Genomic DNA, 15,728 nt, shown 5'->3' on the forward strand with positions numbered 1-15,728 from the left:
TATCCTTTCAATTTAGCATCAGGATTATCCTGAGACCATTCTCACCACATTTGGTGTGAATGTGATGAACCCCCTAGGAGGAGTATTTCAGAGTTTGGTACGTGTAAAAACACTTAAAAACATACAAAATCCAGAATAGCTCACTTCCTGTTTGGAAAAGTTAAGGGATGCAAATGAGAAATGTGTGTGTCTTGAGGAGACCCATATGCATACCATATTCGGTGAATTTACGTGAAAGTATATGTCCACAATATTAGAAAAGAACCATAGGGGGCGCTGCGTAGCCACGCCCAGATGTATGTGGATATGGATGTGATTGCACTCCAACAGTGAATATATCTGTAAAATATCAGCCCAATCAGACGATGTAGAACGGAATTAAGCCCACTTCCTGTTTTCGCTCATAACGTGTGTTTTGTACGCCTCGCTATTGCCAAACTATTTGAGATATCAAAAATCCCTTTGGCTTTTAGGGTCAGGACTATCCTAAGATCATGCTGACTACATTTGGTGTGAATGTGATGAATACCCTAGCAGGAACGCATACAAATATGATAAAAACCTCACTTCCTGTTGCCAGATGGTGGCGCTATAACATTGACTTCTTCTTGGGACATGGATGTGAGTATACTCACACAATGAACATATTTGTAAAATATCAGCCAGATCAGACGATGGAAACCACAAAATTATGGCCACTTCCTTTTGGCGCGGCGTGACATAAAACTTGTACGCCTCGCCATGACCATACCGTTTGAGATATCAAAAATATCCTGGCAATTTAGAATCATGACTATCTTGAGACCATTCTAACCCCATTTGGTGTGAATGCGATGAACCGCCTAGGAGGAGTACTTAAAAGTGTAGTACATGTGAAAACGCACAAAATTCAAAATGGCTGACTTCCTGTTCGCATATTTGCATCAATGCGAATGAGAAATGTGTTTCAATTGAGGAGCCACACATGCCTACCAAATTAGGTTCATGTAGCTCAAAGTGCCTGCCCACAATAGACAACAATGCAGGGGGGGGGGGGGGTCAGTGCAATAGGGGGCGCTGTGGAGTCCCTCGGCCAAACCCAGGTCTGAGCATCTGATACATCCTGATGGCCACCACTTCTGATGTGTCTGCAAAATTTCAAGACTTTTTAGCCAGGGCAAGGCCCTCAAAAATGCCCATTTGACGGAAGAGAAAGAATAATAATAATAATAATAATAATAATAATAATAATAATAATAATCCTTCCAATAACAATAGGGTCCTTCGCACCCTACGGTGCTTGGGCCCTAAATATAGCTGCAAGCAGCAATGAATGGGCCCAAGCACCATGGGCGCAACCGCCTTGGTGGCACAGTTGTGCCAATGACATGTTTCACAATATGTTCACACTTTGGAAATAATCACCTTCCTGGACAACGAATAGTGTGCACAGGAATTCCCCTTTGATCAATGAAGATGTTGCTGCTGCTATTGGAATGCATTAATGATATAAGCCTCACTTCCTGTTGCCAGATGGTGGCGCTATAATATTGAGCTGTGTATGGTTTATGGATTTGATTACACTCCAATTATTAACATATTTGTACATTTTCAGCCAAATTGGAAGATGTCAATAAAATTAAAGCCACTTCCTTTTGCCAGATGGTGGCGCTATGCCATTGAGCCTTTCTTGGTATATGGATGAGATTACACTCCAAAAATGAACATGTGTGAAGTTTCTGCCACATCAGACAATGTAGAATGAAACAAAAATTACTTCTTGCTTGCACATTGTAATAATATGCTCCAGTCCTGTATGGAGAGCACAGATGAATTAATTTCCATAGATTTTACAGCGGGAGGCAAAATTTACGCTTGAGAAGTCATTCGGTTATAAATATGCACTCAAAATATAACCATTGGCGTAAAGAAACTATTCAACTTTATTGTAGCCGCACCGGGGATGGAACCGCGGACCTTGCATGTCTTAATCCACTGTCTGAACCATTAAGCTATACTGCCCTCTTATACACGTACGCCATCTATTGGCCAAAAGTTGTATGTTTCCTTTTATCCTGGTTAAATAATTTCTCTCCGAAGTATCGGATAATATTGCATTAAACGTCGAGTTAGCCAGCATCATTCTTTTCCATTTCACCGGTAATTATGCTGCCTGAAACGCATTTGTTCAGCCAAATCTAAAGGCGGTGCCAAGTCTCTGCCCTCAATCCGGTACTTTCATATTAAGTCAAAAATTCCTAGCGAAATTGTATGTTCTCTTAATTCGTGTTTAATGACAAGCAAAATAAACTAAAATTATCTGGCGATTTAACTGAAAGTTTTCTATTCATGTAAATAAACGTAGCTGACCTGTTTTTTGACTCACACAGACAGTGGACAGGCTGGCTGCTGTTAGCCAATGCGCGTCATCTCGCAACGACCTGCATGCCATACCTTTGTTGAACATAACGGTCTCATGTTAACACAGAGTTCGACCAGAGCCATCTCAAACGTTAACGTTTCTTTTTGACTTTTGACTCTTTTAAATATATGGTACTCTCCTGCCAGTTAAAGACAGTCATTAAATGTCTTTAATATTTATTTCAGATATTCTATTCATATAATGAAAATAGATGCAAAGAAACGTCGGGCTGGGTGTTGTCAATACATTTTGTCACGTAGGCTGCAGCTGTAAATCATACATCGTTATGCCTACTGGCTCGCTAGAAAAAAAAAAAAAACCTATCGTTGAAAAATCAGTTGAAGGAAGAAAAATATAAAAGTTCCACTTTCTGCCAATAAATGGAATCCCCGTATCAGAAATGGGGGGAAGTTACAGCGACGCAGTTAGTCTGTGAGTAGAATAGATTGTGTAGACAACTTCACTGTTTCCACAAAGGAACCAAAAATGTGCTTTTTAACAGGACTTGGTCAGTGTAATGATGTAAATGCTAGCATTCGATTATGGTCAACGGTACCGAAAATGCCCGTTGCACCAGCCATCATAACAAATGTCCCAATATAGGATCGATTTAAACCTCTATATATTTTTATTTCACGTTGACAGTGTAGGCTATTATGTGTATTCCGACGCGAATTACATTTAATTGGGTTACGGCATTCACTTCAATCGAATGAAGTCAAATAGAAACGGCTCGAAATCCTTAATAAGGCTTCTTGGTTTTCAAGCTAACTTTCCGAACAGCTGTTTTGTATTGAGTCCTTAAAATGCTACAACACGGTTTTTTATAAACCAAATAACATTGAACGTCATTGCAAGATATGCATTATATGTGTTAATCTTTGAAATATATGATACTTTCCTGCCAGTAAAAGCCTGTCTTTTATTTTAGTTATTCAATCCATAAAATTAAGGTGGATGAGAAAAAACGTTGCTGTGGGCTGGGTGTTGTCAGTACATTTTGTCACGTAGGCTGCCGCTGTTACTCATACATCGTTATGGTTACTGGCTCGCAAAAAGAAACAAAACTTGTATTTGAGAAATCACTTGAGAAACAATACCAAGTTTTGCCAGTAGATGGCAGTCGCGTATTAGAAATGGGAGAGTCATTTGCGACTTGCCTTGAAGTTTTAAGACTGGATATAATGAGTCTCCAGCGAAAATAGTGAACTATTATTGCTTAATGGATGTGATGACACTCCAACAATGAACATATATGAAAAGTTGTAGCCTCAAAATCAGGCAATGTAGAATTTAATACCTTTTTGAAATTATTTAATACATAATTGTATTAAAACATGAACTGTTTGGGCAGCATTACAAGTTAATTTTAAGGCTGACCATAGCCATACCATTCCAAGATATTAAAAATCAGTTCATAGTTGTGTGTCAGGGCTATAATATCATGCTGACCACATTTTGTGTGAATGTGATGAACCCCCTAGGAAGAGTATTTCAAAGTTTGGTACGTGAAAAAACACTTAAAAACACACAAAATCCAAAATAGCTCACTTCCTGTTGGGAAAAGTTAAGGGATGCAAATGAGAAATGTGTGTGTCTTGAGGAGACCCTTATGCCTTCCAGACGTGGTGCATTTACGTGAAAGTATATGTCCACAATATTAGAAAAAAGCCATAGGGGGCGCTGTGTAGCCACGCCCAGATGAATGTGGATATGGATGTGATTGCACTCCAAAAGTGAATATATTTGTAAAATATCAGCCCGATCAGATGATGTAGAACGGAATTAAGCCCACTTCCTGTTTTTGGGCGTAACGTGTGTATTATACGCCTCGCCATTGCCAAACCGTTTGAGATATCAAAAATCCTTTCGTCATTTAGGGTCAGGACTATTCTACGATCATGATCTCTACATTTGGTGTGAATGTGATGAATACCTTAGCAGGAACGCATACAAACATGATAAAAACCTCACGTCCGTTGCCAGATGGTGGCGCTATGACATTGATTTCTTCTTGGTATTTGGATGTGATTACACTCTAACAGTGAACATATTTGTAAAATATCAGCCAGATCAGACAATGTAGAGCATGAATTTATGGCAACTTCCTGTTGGCGCGGCGTGACATGAAAATTGTACGCCTCGCCATGACCATACCGTTTGAGATATCAAAAATATCCTTTGGAATTAGTATCATGACTATCCTGAGACCAATTTGACCACATTTCGTGTGAATGCAATGAACCCCCTAGGAGGAGTACTTAAAAGTGTAGTACGTGTAAAATGCACAAAATTCAAAATGGCTGACTTCCTGTTTACATATTTGATTCGATGCGAATGAGAAATGTGTTTGTCCAGAGGAGTCCCACATGCATACCAAATTAGGTGAAGGTAGCTCAAAGTGCCTGTCCACAATAGAAGACAAAGCATTAGGGGGCGCTGTGGAGTCCCTTGGCAACGCCCAGGTCTGAGCATCTGATACATCCTGAAAGCCAACACTTCTCATGTGTGTGCAAAATTCTGTGAGTTTCCATCCATGGCAAGCACCTCAAAAATGCAAAATACATTGAAAAAAAAGAGAATAATAATTATAGGGGGCGCTGTCTAGCCACGCCCCGATTGATATGTATATATCTGATATTGTACTGCTACAATGAACATATTTGTAAAATATCAGCCAGATCGGACGATGTCGAAAAAAAAGTCATTTTTTTGCACGCAATATGTGTACTGTACGACTCGCCATTTCCATACCGTTTGAGATATCAAAAATCCCTTCACAACTCAGCGTAAGGACTATCTTACGATCATGCTGACCGCATTTGGTGTGAATGTGCTGAATGCCCTAGCAGGAAGGCATACAAATATGTTAAAGACCTCACTTCCTATTGCCAGATGGTGGCGCTATAACACTGACCTGTTCTTGGGATATGGATGTGATTACACTCCAACAATAAACAAATTTCTAAAATATCAGCCAGATCAGACAATGTAGACCATGAAATTATGGCCACTTCCTGTTGGCGTGGCGTGACATAAAAATTGTAATCCTCCCCGTGACTGTCCCGTTTGAGCTATCAAAAATATCCTGGCAATTTAGCATCATGACTATCCTGAGACCATTCTGACCACAGTTGGTGTGAATGCGATGAACCCCCTAGGTGGAGTACTTAAAAGTGTAGTACGTGTAAAACTCAGAAAATCCAAAATGGCTGACTTCCTGTTTGGATATTTGATTAGATCCGAATGAGAAATGTGTTTGGACCGAGGAGCGCTATTTGGCCACCAAATTAGGTGCAGGTAGCTCAAAGTGCCTGCCCACAATAGAAGACAATGCGATAGGGGGCGCTGTGGAGTCCCTCGGCCACGCCCAGGTCTGAGCATCTGAGAGCTCCTGACAGCAACCACTTCTGATGTGTGTGCAAAATGTCAAGACTTTTTACGCATGGCAAGGCCCTCAAAAAAGCCCATTTGCCTGATGAAAAAGAATAATAATAATAATAATAATAATAATAATAATAAATATAGCTGCAAGCAGCAATGAACGGGCCCAAGCCCCATGGGGGCAACCGCCTTGGTGGCATAGTTCTGCCAATGACATGTTTCACAACATGTACACACTTTGGAAATAATCACCTTCCTGGACAACGTATAGTGTGCACAGGAATTTCCATTTGATCAATGAAGATGTTGGCGCTGCTATTGGAATGCATCAATGATATAAGCCTCACTTCCTGTTGCCAGATGGTGGCGCTATATTATTGATCCGTGTATGTTTTTTGAATTTGATTACACTCTAGAAATAAACATATTTGTACATTTTCAGCCACATCGGAAGATGTTCAGCGAAATTAAGGTCAATTCCTGTTTCCAGATGATGCTGCTATAACATTGAGTCGTTTTTGGAATATGGATTTGATTACACTCCAACACTGAGCATCTGTGTAAAGTTGCAGTCACATCAGACATTGGAGAATTTAAGTATGACCACTTCCTGTTTGTCTGGCATGATGTGTTTTTTATGTGCCTGCCCATAGCTATATCATCCCAGTAAATCAAAAATCTGTTTTGTCAGGACCATCCTAGCATCATGCTGACCACATTTACCGTGAATGTCATGAACCCATTGAAAAATAATGCTTAAGAATGCAATATAAGGCTCACTTCCTGTTGCCAGCGGGTGGCGCTTTGCCATTTAGCCTTTATTGGAAAATGGATGAGATTACACTCCAAAAATGAACGTGTGAAGTTTCAGCCACATCAGACAATGTAGAATGAAATAAAAATAACGTCTTGCTTGCACATTGTGATAACATGCTACAGTCCTGTATGGAGAGCAGAGATTAATTAATTTCCATAGTTTTTACACGGGGAGGCACAATTTATGCTTGAAAAGTCATTAGGCCATAAATATGCACTCAAAATGAAAACAATTGGCTTCAAGAAACTATTCAAATTCATTGTGGCTGCAGCGGGGATCGAACGGCTGAATTTGCGTGCCTTAATCCACCGCCCTAACCATTACGCTATACTGCCCGCTTATACACGGGTGCCATCTTTTGGCCAAATGTCTCCTTTTATCTTGGTTTAATAATTTCTCTACGAAGTGTCGGATAATATTGCACGAAACGTCTAGTTAACCAGCATCATTCTTTTCCATTTCACTGGTAATTATGCTGCCTGAAACGCATTTGTTCAGCCAAATCTAAAAGAGATGCCAACTCTCTGCCCTCAATACAGTATTTTCATATTAATTTACCATTCCTAGCGAAATTGTATGTTCTCTTAATTCGTGTTTAATGACAAGCCTAATAAACTAACATAGCTGGCGATTTAACTGAAAGTTTTCTATTCATGTAAACCAACGTAGCTGACCTGTTTTTTGACTCACACAGACAGTGGACTGGCTGGCTGCTTTTAGCCCGTGCGTGTCATCTCGCAACGACCTGCAAGTGATACCTTTGTTGAACAAAACGGTCTCATGTTAACACAGCGTTCGAGCAGAGCCACCTCAGACGCTAAAGTTTCTTTTTGACTTCATGTTTTAATCTTTTAAAAATATGATACTCTCCTGCCAGTTAAAGCCTGTCTTTAAGTCTTTAAATGTCTTTAATATTTATTTTAGTTATTCAATTCATGTAATGAAAATAGATGCAAAGAAACGTCGGGCTGGGTGTTGTCAATACATTTTGTCACGTAGGCTGCAGCTGTAAATCATACATCGTTATGCCTACTGGCTCGCTAGAAAAAAAACAAAAACCTATCGTTGAAAAATCACTTGAAGGAAGAAAAAAATGAAAGTACCACTTTCTGCCAATAAATTGAATCGCCGTATCAGAAATGGGGGGAAGTTACAGCGACGCAGTTAGTCTGTGAGTAGAACAGATTGTGTAGACAACTTCACTGTTTCCACAAAGGAACCAAAAATGTGCTTTTTAACAGGACTTGGTCAGTGTAATGATATAAATGCTAGCATTCGATTATGGTCAACGGTACCGAAAATGCCCGTTGCACCAGCCATCATAACAAATGTCCCAATACAGGATCGATTTAAACCTCTATATATTTTTATTTCACGTTGACAGTGTAGGCTATTATGTGTATTCCGACGCGAATTACATTTAATTGGGTTACGGCATTCACTTCAATCGAATGAAGTCAAATAGAAACGGCTCAAATTCCTTAATAAGGCTTCTTGGTTTTCAAGCCAACTTTCCGAACAGCTGTTTTGTATTGAGTCCTTAAAATGCTACAATACGGTTTTTTAAAAATCCAAATAACATTGAACGTCAAAGCAATATATGCATTATATGTGTTAATCTTTTAAATATATGATACTTTCCTGCCAGTAAAAGCCTGTTTTTTATTTTAGTTATTCAATCAAGTTAATTAAGATAGATGAGAAAAAACGTTGCTGTGGGCAGGGTGTTTTCAGTACATTTTGTCATGTAGGTTGCCGCTGTTACTCATACATCGTTATGGTTACTGGCTCGCAAAAAGAAACAAAACTTGTCGTTGAGAAATCACTTTATCCAAGAAAAAGAGAAACAATACCGAAAATTAGAAAGAATACTAACCTTTGCCACTAGATGGCAGTCGCGTATTAGAAATGGGAGAGTCAGTTGCGACTTGAGTTGAAGTTTTAAGACTGGAGATAATGAGTCTCCAGCGAAAATAGTAAACTATTATTGCTTAATGGATGTGATGACACTCCAACAATGAACAAATGTGAAAAAATGTAGCCTCAAAATCAGGCAATGTAGAATTTAATACCTTTTTGAAATTATTTAATGTATAATTTTCCTATTTGGGCAGCATTACAAGTTAATTTTAAGGCTGACCATAGCCATACCATTCCAAGATATTAAAAATCAGTTCATAGTTGTGTGTCAGGGCTATAATATCATGCTGACCACATTTTGTGTGAATGTGATGAACCCCCTAGGAAGAGTATTTCAAAGTTTGGTACGTGAAAAAACACTTAAAAACACACAAAATCCAAAATAGCTCACTTCCTGTTGGGAAAAGTTAAGGGATGCAAATGAGAAATGTGTGTGTCTTGAGGAGACCCTTATGCCTACCAGACGTGGTGCATTTACGTGAAAGTATATGTCCACAATATTAGAAAAAAGCCATAGGGGGCGCTGTGTAGCCACGCCCAGATGAATGTGGATATGGATGTGATTGCACTCCAAAAGTGAATATATTTGTAAAATATCAGCCCGATCAGATGATGTAGAACGGAATTAAGCCCACTTCCTGTTTTTGGGCGTAACGTGTGTATTATACGCCTCGCCATTGCCAAACCGTTTGAGATATCAAAAATCCTTTTGTCATTTAGGGTCAGGACTATTCTAAGATCATGATGACTACATTTGGTGTGAATGTGATGAATACCCTAGCAGGAACGCATACAAACATGATAAAAACCTCACTTCTGTTGCCAGATGGTGGCGCTATAACATTGATTTCTTCTTGGTATATGGATGTGATTACACTCTAACAGTGAACATATTTGTTAAATATCAGCCAGATCAGACAATGTAGACCATGAATTTATGGCAACTTCCTGTTGGCGCGGCGTGACATGAAAATTGTACGCCTCGCCATGACCATACCGTTTGAGATATCAAAAATATCCTTTGGAATTAGTATCATGACTATCCTCAGACCACTTTGACCACATTTCGTGTGAATGCAATGAACCCCCTAGGAGGAGTACTTAAAAGTGTAGTACGTGTAAAATGCACAAAATTCAAAATGGCTGACTTCCTGTTTACATATTTGATTTGATGCGTATGAGAAATGTGTTTGTCCACAGGAGCCCCACATGCATACCAAATTAGGTGAAGGTAGCTCAAAGTGCCTGTCCACAAAGGAAGACAAAGCATTAGGGGGCGCTGTGGAGTCCCTTGGCCACGCCCAGGTCTGAGCATCTGATACATCCTGACAGCCAACACTTCTCATGTGTGTGCAAAATTCTGTGAGTTTCCATTTATGGCAAGCACCTCAAAAATGCAAAATACATTGAAAAAAAAGAGAATAATAATTATAGGGGGCGCTGTCTAGCCACGCCCCGATTGATATGTATATATCTGATATTGTACTGCTACACTGAACATATTTGTAAAATATCAGCCAGATCGGACGATGTCGAAAAAAAAGTCATTTTTTTGCACGCAATATGTGTACTGTACGACTCGCCATTTCCATACCGTTTGAGATATCAAAAATCCCTTCACAACTTAGCGTAAGGACTATCATAAGATCATGCTAACCGCATTTGGTGTGAATGTGCTGAATGCCCCAGCAGGAATGCATACAAATATGTTAAAGATCTCACTTCCTATTGCCAGATGGTGGCGCTATAACATTGACCTGTTCTTGGGATATGGATGTGATTACACTCCAACAGTAAACAAATTTCTAAAATATCAGCCAGATCAGACAATGTAGACCATGAAATTATGGCCACTTCCTTTTGGCGCGGCGTGACATAAAAATTGTACTCCTCCCCATGACCGTCCCGTTTGAGCTATCAAAAATATCCTGGCAATTTAGCATCATGACTATCCTGAGACCATTCTGACCACAGTTGGTGTGAATGCGATGAACCCCCTAGGAGGAGTACTTAAAAGTGTAGTACGTGTAAAACTCCGAAAATCCAAAATGGCTGACTTCCTGTTTGGATATTTGATTAGATCTGAATGAGAAATGTGTTTGGACCGAGGAGCGCTATATGGCTACCAAATTAGGTGCAGGTAGCTCAAAGTGCCTGCCCACAATAGAAGACAATGCGATAGGGGGCGCTGTGGAGTCCCTCGGCCACGCCCAGGTCTGAGCATCTGAGAGCTCCTGACAGCAACCACTTCTGATGTGTGTGCAAAATGTCAAGACTTTTTACGCATGGCAAGGCCCTCAAAAAAGCCCATTTGCCTGAAGAAAAAGAATAAATATAGCTGCAAGCAGCAATGAACGGGCCCAAGCACCATGGGCGCATCCGCCATGGTGGCATAGTTGTGCCAATGACATGTTTCACAACATGTACACACTTTGGAAATAATCACCTTCCTGGACAACGTATAGTGTGCACAGGAATTCCCCTTTGATCAATGAAGATGTTGGTGCTGCTATTGGAATGCATCAATGATATAAGCCTCACTTCCTGTTGCCAGATGCTGGCGCTATAATATTGAACCATGTATGGTTTTTGAATGTGATTACACTCCAATAATAAACCTATTTCTAAATTCTAAGCCACATCAGAAGATGTTGAGTGAAATTAAGGCTGCTTCCTGTTGCCAGCAGGTGGCGATGTGACATTGAGCATTTATTGGAACATGGATGTGATTATAATCCAACATGGAACATATCTCTAAAGCAGGGGTCACCAACACGGTGCCCGCGGGCACCAGGTCGCCCCCAAGGACCACATGAGTCGCCCGCAGGCCTGTTCTAAAAATAGCACAACTCACTAGTGAGCTGCATCTAAAATTTCATTTTATTCTGTTGCTATTTTTTTTTAATCACACTTGCATTTATATAGATTTAAAAATGACAATATCTTAAAAATATGTTTACTATCCATGAAGTTGAAAAGTTTAGGTGAACTCTGACCTACTCTAGTTCAAAGGTCAGTATTGTGCACGTGACAAAACAAACTGGTAGCGCTTAGTATGACTCAGTACCCATGAAGTAGCTCTCAGTTTCAAAAAGGTTGGTGACCCCTGCTCTAAAGCGTCAGCAAAATCAGACGATGTGAAATGAAATGAAGCCACACTTCCTGTTCCCAGGAGGTGGTGCTATGCCATTGAGCCTTTATTGGGATATGGATGAGATTCCATTCCAAAAATGAACATGAGTGAAGTTTCAGCCACATGAGACAATGTAGAATGAAACAAAAATAACTTCTAGCTTGAACATTGTGATAACATGCTACAGTCCTGTATGGAGAGCAGAGATTAATTAATTTCCATAGTTTTTACACGGGGAGGCACAATTTATGCTTGAAAAGTCATTAGGCTATAGATATGCACTCAAAATAAAACCATTACCTTCAAGAAACTGTTCAATTTTATTGTGGCTGCACCGGGGATGGAACCGCTGAATTTGCGTGCCTTAATCCACCGCCCGAACCATTACGCTGCACTGCACGCTGATAAACGGGTGCCATCTATTGGCCAAAAGTTGTATGTTTCCTTTTATCTTGGTTAAATAATTTCTCTCCGAAGTGTCGGATAATATTGCATGAAACGTCTAGTTAGCCAGCATCATTCTTTTCCATTTCACCGGTAATTATGCTGCCTGAAACGCATTTGTTCAGCCAAATCTAAAAGAGATGCCAACTCTCTGCCCTCAATACAGTATTTTCATATTAAGTTACCATTCCTAGCGAAATTGTATGTTCTCTTAATTCGTGTTTAATGACAAGCCTAATAAACAAACATAGCTGGCGATTTAACTGAAAGTTTTATATTCATGTAAACCAACGTAGTTGACCTGTTTTTTGACTCACACAAACAGTGGACAGGTTGGCTGCTGTTACCCTGTGCGTGTCATCTGGCAACGACCTGCATGCGATACCTTTGTTGAACATAACGGTCTCATGTTAACACAGCGTTCGAGCAGAGACACCTCAAACGCTGACGTTTCCTTTTGACTTCATGTGTTCATGTTTTAAATATATGATACTCTCGTGCCAGTTGAAGCCTGTCTTTAAGTCTTTAAATGTGTTTAATATTTATTTTAGTTATTCAATTCATATAATGAAAATAGATGCAAAGAAACGTCGGGCTGGGTGTTGTCATTACATTTTGTCACGGAGGCTGCAGCTGTAAATCAACAATCGTTATGCATACTGGCACGCTATAAAAATAAAAAAAACCTATCGTTGAAAAATCACTTGAAGGAAGAAAAAAATGAAAGTACCATTTTTTGCCAATGAATGGAATCCCCGTATCAGAAATGGGGGGAAGTTACAGCGACGCAGTTAGTCTGTGATTAGAGTAGACCGTGTAGACAACTTCACTGTTTCCAGAAGGGAGCTTAAAATATGCTTTTTAACGGTACTTGGTCAGTGTAATGATATAAATGCTAGCATTCGATTATGGTCAACATTACCGAAAATGCCCGTTGCACCAGCCATCATAACAAAAGTCCCAATATAGGATCGATTTAAACCTCTATATATTTTTATTTCACGTTGACAGTGTAGGCTATTATGTGTATTCCGACGCGAATTACTAATTGGGTTACGGCATTCACTTCAATCGAATGAAGTCAAATAGAAACGGCTCGAATTCCTTAATAAGGCTTCTTGGTTTTCAAACTAACTTTCCGAACAGCCGTTTTGTATTGAGTCCTTAAAATGCTACAATACGATTTTTTAACACCATTTAACGTCAATGCAATATATGAATTATATGTGTTAATCTTTTACATACATGATACTTTCCTGCCAGTAAAAGCCTGTTTCTTATTTTAGTTATTCAATCGAGTTAAGTAAGGTAGATGTGAAAAAACGTTGCTGTGGGCTGGGTGTTGTCAGTACATTTAGTCACGTAGGCTGCCGCTGTTACTCATACATCGTTATGGTTACTGGCTCGCAAAAATTAATAAAACCTGTCGTTGAGAAATCACTTTATCCCAGAATACGAGAAACAATACTTTTTTTTTGCCAATAGATGGCAGTCGCGTATTAGAAATGGGAGAGTCAGTTGCGACTTGCGTTGAAGTTTTAAGACTGGATATAATGAGTCTCCAGCGAAAATCGTGAACTATTATTGCTTAATGGATGTGATGACACTCCAACAATGAACATATGTGAAAAGTTGTAGCCTCAAAATCAGGCAATGTAGAATTTAATACCTTTTTGAAATGATTTAATACATAATTTTCCTGTTTGGGCAGCATTACAAGTTAATTTTAAGGCTGACCATAGCCATACCATTCCAAGATATTAAAAATCAGTTCATAGTTGTGTGTCAGGGCTATAATATCATGCTGACCACATTTTGTGTGAATGTGATGAACCCCCTAGGAAGAGTATTTCAAACTTTGGTACGTGAAAAAACACTTAAAAACACACAAAATCCAAAATAGCTCACTTCCTGTTGGGAAAAGTTAAGGGATGCAAATGAGAAATGTGTGTGTCTTGAGGAGACCCTTATGCCTACCAGACGTGGTGCATTTACGTGAAAGTATATGTCCACAATATTAGAAAAAAGCCATAGGGGGCGCTGTGTAGCCACGCCCAGATGAATGTGGATATGGATGTGATTGCACTCCAAAAGTGAATATATTTGTAAAATATCAGCCCGATCAGATGATGTAGAACGGAATTAAGCCCACTTCCTGTTTTTGGGCGTAACGTGTGTATTATACGCCTCGCCATTGCCAAACCGTTTGAGATATCAAAAATCCTATCGTGATTTAGGGTCAGGACTATTCTAAGATCATGATGACTACATTTGGTGTGAATGTGATGAATACCCTAGCAGGAACGCATACAAACATGATAAAAACGTCACATCCGTTGCCAGATGGTGGCGCTATAACATTGATTTCTTCTTGGTATTTGGATGTGATTACACTCTAACAGTGAACATATTTGTAAAATATTAGCCAGATCAGACAATGTAGAGCATGAATTTATGGCTACTTCCTGTTGGCGCGGCGTGACATGAAAATTGTACGCCTCGCCATGACCATACCGTTTGAGATATCAAAAATATCCTTTGGAATTAGTATCATGACTATCCTGAGACCGCTTTGACCACATTTTGTGTGAATGCAATGAACCCCCTAGGAGGAGTACTTAAAAGTGTAGTACGTGTAAAATGCACAAAATTCAAAATGGCTGACTTCCTGTTCACATATTTGATTCGATGCGAATGAGAAATGTGTTTGTCCAGAGGAGGCCCACATGCATACCAAATAAGGTGAAGGTAGCTGAAAGTGCCTGTCCACAATAGAAGACAAAACATTAGGGGGCGCTGTGGAGTCCCTAGGCCACGCCCAGGTCTGAGCATCTGAAACATCCTGACAGCCAACACTTCTCATGTGTGTGCAAAATTCCGTGAGTTTTCATCCATGGCAAGCACCTCAAAAATGCAAAATACATTGAAAAAAAAGAGAATAATAATTATAGGGGGCGCTGTCTAGCCACGCCCCGATTGATATGTATATATTTCATATTGTACTCCAACAGTGAACATATTTGTAAAATATCAGCCAGATCGGACGATATCGAAAAAAAAGTCATTTTTTTGCACGCAATATGTGTACTGTACGACTCGCCATTTCCATACCGTTTGAGATATCAAAAATCCCTTCACAGCTTATGGTCATGACTATCCTAAGATCATGCTGACCACATTTCGTGTGAATGTGATGAATGCCCTAGCAGGAAGGCATACAAATATGATGAAGACCACACTTCCTGTTGCCAGATGGTGGCGCTATAACATTGACCCGTTCTTGGGATATGGATGTGATTATACTCCAACAATAAACGTATTTCTAAAATATCAGCCAGATCAGACGATGTCGACCATGAAATTACGGCCACTTCCTGTTGGCGTGGCGTGACATAAAAATTGTAATCCTCCCCGTGACTGTCCCGTTTGAGCTATAAAAAATATCCTGGCAATTTAGTATCATGACTATCCTGAGACCATTCTGACCACAGTTGGTGTGAATGCGATGAACCCCCTAGGAGGAGTACTTAAAAGTGTAGAACGTGTAAAACACATAAAATCCAAAATGGCTGACTTCCTGTTTGCATATTTGATTAGATGCAAATTTGAAATGTGTTTGGCCTGAGGAG

The 15,728-nt window shown here is 39.7% G+C and overlaps 1 protein-coding gene across 7 annotated transcripts in view; it reads right to left on the reverse strand.

Annotated features, from left to right (window-relative positions):
* Window positions 1-15,728, reverse strand: part of LOC133135751 (lysyl oxidase homolog 3B-like) — a 395,104-nt gene that overhangs the window by 152,353 nt on the left and 227,023 nt on the right. The window lies entirely within an intron of this gene.

Source organism: Conger conger, chromosome 8, assembly GCF_963514075.1.
Source record: "Conger conger chromosome 8, fConCon1.1, whole genome shotgun sequence".
NCBI classification, from domain to species: Eukaryota; Metazoa; Chordata; class Actinopteri; order Anguilliformes; family Congridae; genus Conger; species Conger conger.